We start from the raw sequence: 8313 nt of genomic DNA, 5'->3' as shown, positions 1-8313 counted from the left end.
ACCGAGACTCTTCCAGAGTGCGAGGCGGGAATCGAACCCGCAAGCCGAAGGAGTGGGTCCAAAGCCTACGCTTTAGCCCCCACGACCATCGTCCCACTTCACATATACATTATCAGAAGTATTAATAATAAACATATTACTTATATCCAATATAAATATAATAATAATTAAAATATGTGAGACTACAACAATATTTTCGGAGAAAATATTTTTTTAAAGTAACTGTAATTAAAATGTGTGAGGGAATAATTTGGTAAAACTTCAATGAAAAAACTAAAAAAATGAGAAAATGGATTTAATATTATTTAATATAATGTATATATTTATTTAAATTGAGCTGAACATCATATATACATTTATATAGTGCAGTCATTTATTTGTTGCTTAATCTTGAAAGCTTTTTTCTCGCTGCATTCAACCCCTAATAATTTTCTTAACAATTTTCAATTTAAAGGAGGTTTTGAATTAAATAGTTAATTACATTATTGCAAACCTCATTTCTAAAATAAACAGACTATAAACTATTAAACTATATAAACAAAAGTACCGTACTCATGACGCACAGTAGGAGGAAATTCCCATTTTTCGATCAGCTTGACCTTCCGAACTTTTGTTTTAATAATTTTTCTACTCAAAGCATGGAAAAACTGAAATTTTGTACATAACAATTTTTTTACGCTTTAATAACTGATCAGGAAAACTTTATATTGTCTTAAATTAATTTTTAGGGACTCATAAAATACAAATAGTAATTTGTTTATCCTTTCATTTATTTGTTGCAAACAAATTTGATAAACAAATTAACAAATAGCCTTATTATCGGTCAAATTTTTTTGTTGCTAAAAGTGCTTCACATTAATGCAGGAATAACAATTAATAAAAAAAAATAATTTAAAAGTTTATAATAACTATTGTTATAAACAATTCTTGTGGCAAAATATAAGAATTTGAGATTTTTAAAATTATTATTTCCTTCAAGCGCCAGAAAGACTGCAGGTATTCCTTAAAACAATACATATTTAATAATATTTGATCAAATATAACAATTACAATTTTTGTAAACACATTAGATAAACAAAATCAAACTTTTGGTCCTTTTACATAGAAATTTTTGTTTACACTGGGAATGTTTTAAGCTGTAGGACGAATAACTGCTAGTCACAAAAATATTTGAAAAGTTAACAATTACCATTGTTATAAATAATTCTCGTGACAAAATATTCAAATGTAAGGTTTATCAAAATTTTTCTTTTCTTTAATCGTCACAATGGCTAAGGATATTCCTAAAAAAATGTATCTTTGATCATATTTAGTGGATTATAACAACTTACATGTTTATAAAAAATTTACCTAAAAATTTTCCAATTTGGGCCGTTTCACTTGGAAGAAGTCGGGTTTAAATTTGATAAAACCTTGAGTTTAAATATTTTGCGACAAGAATGGTTAATAACAGTGGTTATTGTTAACTTTTCTAATAGTTTTGTGACTAGCAATCATTCGTCCTATAGTTTAAAACATTTCCAGCGCAAAAAAAAATTCTATGCGAAAGGGCAAACATTTTGAATTTATTTATCTAATTTGTTTACAAAAATTTAAATTGTTATATTTTATCAAATATTAATAAATATTATTATTTTAAGGAATACTTGAAGTCGTTCTGGCCATTCAAGGAAATTATAATTTGAAAAATCTCAAATTCTAATATTTTGCCACAAAAATTGTTTATCACAGTGGTTATTATGAACTTTTAAATTATTTTTGTTATTAAATGACTTTCCTACATAAATGGGAAGCACTTTTAAAAAAAAATTACCGATAATAAGACTTTGTTCATACTTTGACTGGAAAAATTATTAATAAATAAATAGAGGAGACAAAAGTTCGGAGAGTCATGATCTATAGAATTTAATGATCTTTTGTTTAAAACAGAACAATTCAAAATCGCAAGAAAATTGAAGACTCTGAACATTTTTGAATGAAAAAATTGCATTTCCCCCAACCGTGCGTCATGAGTACAGTACGTTTGTTTATAGATTTTATTAGCTTATAGTCTGTTTCTTTTAGGAATGAGGTTTGCAATAATATAATTAACTATATGATTGAAAATCTCCTTCAAATTAAAATTTTTAAATGAAATTATTAGGGGCTACACGCAGCGAGAAAAAGGCTTTCAAGATTAAACAACAAATAAATTATTGAATTGTATGAATGTATATATGATGTTTGGTTGGATTTAAATAAATATATACATTATATTAAATAATATTAAATACATTTTCTCATTTATAATTCGTGTCATTGACTTTTTACCAAATGATTCCTCAAACATTTTAATTACAATTACTACTACTTTTAAAAAATATTTCCTTCAAAATTTGAAATTGATAAAAGTTTAAAGGTACAAATATTCTTTACTGTGCAACTTAAGTTGTAGTCGCACATATTTTAATTATTATTATATTTATATTGGATATAAGTAATATATTTTTTATTAATTAATCTGATTATGTGTATGTTTTAAATATTTTTGTCATTGAGGTCTTAAATATTATTAATATTTTCATTAGCTACATTAACAATTTCAACAATAAATAATTTTGTTTAACTAGAACAAATAATAAAATCAATAATATCAGAAAAATAAATAATAGAATAAGTTCGAACTGCTTTCAAAATGTAACACAAAATTAAATTTTATTTATATTAAACTACATATTTTTATGACTTTTTTGTTTATTTGCAAACATCATCAAGTTTTTAATTATTTTTGCTTTCTCTTAATGCAATTAAATGAAAAAGACAGACCTACTTTTTGTAGCGCCATCTGTTGGATTAGTTTGACCGACATTTCCTCTCCGGATTGTAAGAAAACTACTACCCCATACACATACACGGTCGAGAAAGGTGTCTGGTTGTTATTATTGCTTAGCCCTCAGTCTGCAGACATTTTGCCAGCTGACGTTACAACGAAGCGGGGGTCACTCAATGTTTTAGATGTGTCGCAACAAAATCGACGTTGGAGCCATCTAGCGTATACTCATATCCCTAAGATAAGATAATAGATCACGGTTCAGCTAATCGCGATAATACCCAGATGCTTTTCAGATAAAGGACTTTAAAACTAAATAAATTGTAGAAAACAATATAAAAACAAGTAGAAATACATAAATAATTGTCAGAATAATTATTTATGCATTTCTAATTGTTTTTGTACTGTTTTCTATATGAAAATGTGTTTTTATGAAGAAAGAAGAGTGTGAAATTATTTTTGAAGTGTGTTGCCGGTGAAAACAACAACAACGAACAGTTGCCGTGGTTACTCTTTGCCTTTTTGGAAATTTTGAACATTGGCTAGCGAAGTGAGGTTCGGGGAGCGCAATCCCTGCGCCATCTGGCGTATACTCCGAATGGGATCAAAGTATGTTCCGAAACTCTCGTCATTGTGAGTGACCACCCGCTGGTCACAACCTGAAATACTAAATACATATAGAAGATGAAAAGCAATGAAAAGGTTTATTGAAAAAATAAAATTTTTTTCCATTCGATTGGTATTATTGTTTGACCCTCGGAATGCGGACATCTTACTAGTGACGTCACATTGTCAAATCCTGCAAGCAATTTGCAATGTTGTCAATGAGCTAGTTATGAGGTTTATATTTATCAAAGTGGGGCAAACCAACAAAAATCGCTCACGAACATTATGCACAAATAATGCCAAAATTAATATTTGCGCTTGAAATGCAAATAAACATATTTCGTCTGACATACGTTTCAGCTGTGTCAAAGCAGCACTAGCGCAGCGAGTAGACAAATTCGAACTTCTACGGGTCTGTGGGTAAAACAGATTAGATGATTACCGATAGAGGAAGTTAGAAGTCAAACTTCTACTGTAAAACCTAAATGCGTCCGTCGATAATCATTATTTGCATAAATAAACATTTTTCTTCCTCCAACTCTTTGCAAGACCACAAACGATCCTTGAATGTTTATTAACTTGATCAGCTGTTATACTCGTTACATGGCCATAAGGAATTTAAGAGAATGCAAAGGATTTTAAGTAATTTTTCTCAATTACGAAAGATTTTCAGTGATTTTAAAGAAAGAGTAATTAAGAGTAATTAAAAAGTTATTTTAAAAGATTTAAATAAATCTTAAGAGATTTCAAGGGATATAAAAAAAAAAATTCAAAGATTTTTAAGAGATTCTAAAGAACCTAAGAAAATTTAAAGGATATTAATAGATTAATTCAAGTGATTTTAATAAGGAATTACTAGGGACGTGGTGGGATTTTAAAGTTTCTTTTTAAAGAATTTAAAAATAATTCAAAAATGTTTCAGGATTTATCAAACATTTTAGAAGGTTTTTAGACAGTTTTAGTGATTTTAAAGAATGCCAAGCGAGTCATTGAAAAGTTATTTTAAGAGATTTTAATGAATTGGAAAACATTCAAAGAAGTTTAAGTAGGAGGTTCAAAGGAATTAAAAAAATTTTGAAGGATTTTAAGAGATTTGACTTAATTTTAGTCAATTACAAAAACTTCAAAAGATTTTTTATTATTGTAAAAAATTTCGAAGAAATTTGAAAAAAAAAATGAAAGAGTTTAAGGATTATCAAGAAATATTATAGCATTTATAAGACTTCAGATGATTTTATGGAATTACTAGGGACTTGACGAGATTTTAAAGTTTATTTTTTAAGGATTTTGAAACATTTCAATAAGTTTTAGTGATTATAAATGATTGTAAAGAATTTAAAGGGATATTTAAAAAATCGGAGAAGTTTAACGATTTTTAAGAGATCTTATACGATTTCTAAGGAGGATCACAGTCTTTGATAATCTTTATTTTCACCTTGTACCTTTCAAAGTGCAGAAATAATCGCTTGACATCTTTGAAAAACAATAATGAAACAGAAATGAAAGAAATGACTTTTCTATTATATTTCTTACCTGATTGTACTTAAAACGCACGTCTCTTATGTTTAGAAATGAAAGAAAATATAATCGCAATAAATTAATCTTTCTTTTGATATATAAAATAAATAATTTGATTGGTTATATGAAGAAGTTAAATCAATTCTTATATTTTGCGTAGAAGATTGCACAGTAAAAAAAAATCAAGAACTTTCCCGAAGATAATTGTATTTATATGTATTTTGAAGCGCTGCATCTGAAGTTGAGGACAAAATAGCACCTCATCTGATTAGTTTAGCACCTAACCAAAAATGACTTCATTTTCTATTATAAAAATAACGTTTTTTGGGTGGTATGTCCTAAATTTACCGGACAAAGTGCTATTTTGACCTCAAATTGGGATTCACAACCGTGGTTCATTCCAATCAGTCCAAAACAGAAGAGCTGTGCGTCGATATTGGGGGGGGGGGGGGGGGGGGGGGGGGGGTGTTCGGGAGCCGAGTGCTCTGCATTCACTCGCCTTGTGGACTGTACCTTATTTCTTTATTTATTATTTTTGTGGACAATAAATAGGTAGAATAAATTTTTGCAGGCTGATATGGGAAAGATGGGTGAATGTCTAGAAAAGTATTGGGAGAACTGGGACAAAGATCCTGAACTCAAAAGTTTTATGCGTCTCATAACAAATTACCATAACCTCCCATTTTTATCTATTTATCTATTATATTTTATTTATTATAGTATTAATCAATATATTATTATATTTTAGTTATTAATTTATTCGAAGATGAAGAGACTCAAAGTATTTCGTTGACTTTGCAAGAGTGTTAAATTTTGTGATGAATAAATTTACATTTTTTTATTTATGTCTTTTTTACGAAAATGTTATTGACGAATCTTCTTTAAGTCATTAATTTCGCCTTCTATCATCCTTGAATTATGCTTATATATTTGTTAGTATAAAAACCACGAAATGGGCCTCCTTATCTAAACTTTGTATCCGATATTTGAGATTTTTGAAACTTCCGCGTCTTTTGGGCTACTCCTGCGCCTGCGCCCTCTATTCGCGACTCATTTTGGTGGGAATATGGCAACACTGCCGATCGCTTTCGTCTAAATTAGACAATTTTAGTACCCACGCACAGTGTTCAACTTTGTTTAACTGCGCTTCTATTATTGAAAAAAAAGGTATTTCACATAATATATATTTTATAACATTTTCTTCATTCATTAATATTGCTTAAGGTAAATGTGCATATAGTATTTGAGCTTGAAACCGTAATATAGCCTACATATATTTGTGAAATGAATATTGTATATACTATTAAGAATAATTTTAAAACTCACACAAACATTTATATAAAAAATTTGAAACAGAATTGTATTTTTTAAGACATTTTTAATATATTATTTGAAATTTTGCGTGATTATAATACCTATTCTTAAATTTTCTTTTTCGTTTACGTGTAAACTGTAGAGAGGATCATCCCATGGTATGCGCATAAGATATAATTCTGAGAATTAAAATACTTGATAACGATATAAAGAAAAAAAAAATTCTGTCACGTTTCCGCGGTGACCATTCGCAGCCATCATTTTTAGTTAGTTTTTATTATAATTATCAACTTTATTAGGAGAGGATATTAAATTTATCAGTTTTTTAAAATGCTAAACTCAAATGTGCTGATCTCTAAAATTGAAAAAACAGCGTTGAAAGAATTATTTTTCTGTTTTCCGACTTGAGAAAAAAATTACCTATCAAGTTATGTTTATTTGAATTTTCTTTTTAAAAAACACCCACTCGAATTTATTAGAAAACTCCGATTTCTTTATATTGTATCCAATATATTTTTTTTTATATTCGTCCTGCATACAAAGAAGACATTTTGTAAGTTTTATGCAACTCACAAGATATTTTTTGAAGTGCTTACGAAATCTAAACATATTTGAAAAAAGGAAAAAAGGGGATTCCCAGAAAGTCAACTTTAAATTTTTCAAAATTATACCGGGAACATAAGTTGAATTTAATGAAACACCCCATTTTTATTTTTATTTTAATTCGTTAATTCGTCTCGAAAAAGTGAAAAACATCATTTGAATAGGCTTAATTCTAAATGCTTTAAAATTAGGCATTATCTCAAAATAAAAGGTTAAAAATGTCAAAATTTCAAAACAAAGCACTTCACTATTTTTTAATTTTAAACTTTAATCATTTAAGAGTTTTAACTAAATAACATTGCATTTTAACATTTTGTGAAGCAATACTATAAACACGAATTTATAAGATTTTCCTTAAAAAATAAATTCACGCCGTTATTTTTATTATTTGAAATTGAAGTTAAAATTAAAGAATTTTCAATTGTAAAAATTCAAAATTTAGCTATACTAATAAACGTTAAAACTTACATGAATTTAATTTTAAAATTAAAGAATTTTTATCTTCGTTCAGAACTTAACACTTTTTCAATTATAATGGTGAATTCAAAACGATTTTTACAATAAAAATTCAAATTTTAAAACATTATGAATTAAGACCGAAAAATGAAAAAAATCATACATGTGATCTGAAATCTGGATAATAATCTGAAATTTGTTGTAGAAAATTTTTTTCAATCACTTCGGATGTCCCTAATTAAAGAAACAATAAAAATTAATACCACTAACCTCATATGATATAATTGACTGCCGAAGGCTAAGAAAAAAAATTTCGAGATATTTTCCAATTTAAAACATTTTGAAATTAAGATCTTAAAAATTGGTTTCAAATTTTCAATTTTTAACTCTAATTTTTCAATTTTTGAACAGAGTGAGTCACAAATTTTTAATTATTAATTTTAAATGTTTAAATAAATTAAGTAGAAATTACTTCACTTTAAAAATCCATCCAGTCACTTGAAATATCACAAATTTCATATCACATAATATAATGCGATTTAAAATAAGTTCGATTTAGACTTTTTTCTTTAATGTTATTATTTTTAATTTTTTAAAGTTTTTGATTATGTAGTTATGTTCCATTTTAAAGAGTACATTTTAAACTTGAATAATTTCAAAATGCAGTTTTGAAGAGTTAAACAGTTAAAAATTAAAATTGTCTTAAAACTACAAATTTTAGGTGGAAAACATTACACATTAAATTCACTAAGTTTTAATTGAGAAAATAATTTGAAAAGTATGTATCAATATTTTACTGCTTGTATTCAAAACTAAATATAAAATTTGAAACTGAAAATTGTTTGAAATAGGAAACCTTGAATCGTTAAAATCTTAGCAAGCTGAATTTAAATTTTAAACCTTACAATTGTGGGTCCGGATGCAATAAGGGCACATAAAATTTTTTCGTGCGAAAACGAAGGCCCCTGGAGGCTTTAGAAAAAATTTTCGAATTTTAATTTTCAAAA

Source organism: Belonocnema kinseyi, chromosome 5, assembly GCF_010883055.1.
Source record: "Belonocnema kinseyi isolate 2016_QV_RU_SX_M_011 chromosome 5, B_treatae_v1, whole genome shotgun sequence".
NCBI classification, from domain to species: domain Eukaryota; kingdom Metazoa; phylum Arthropoda; class Insecta; order Hymenoptera; family Cynipidae; genus Belonocnema; species Belonocnema kinseyi.
The sequence above is the reverse complement of the archived record's forward strand: the minus strand, read 5'-3'. Positions refer to the sequence as shown.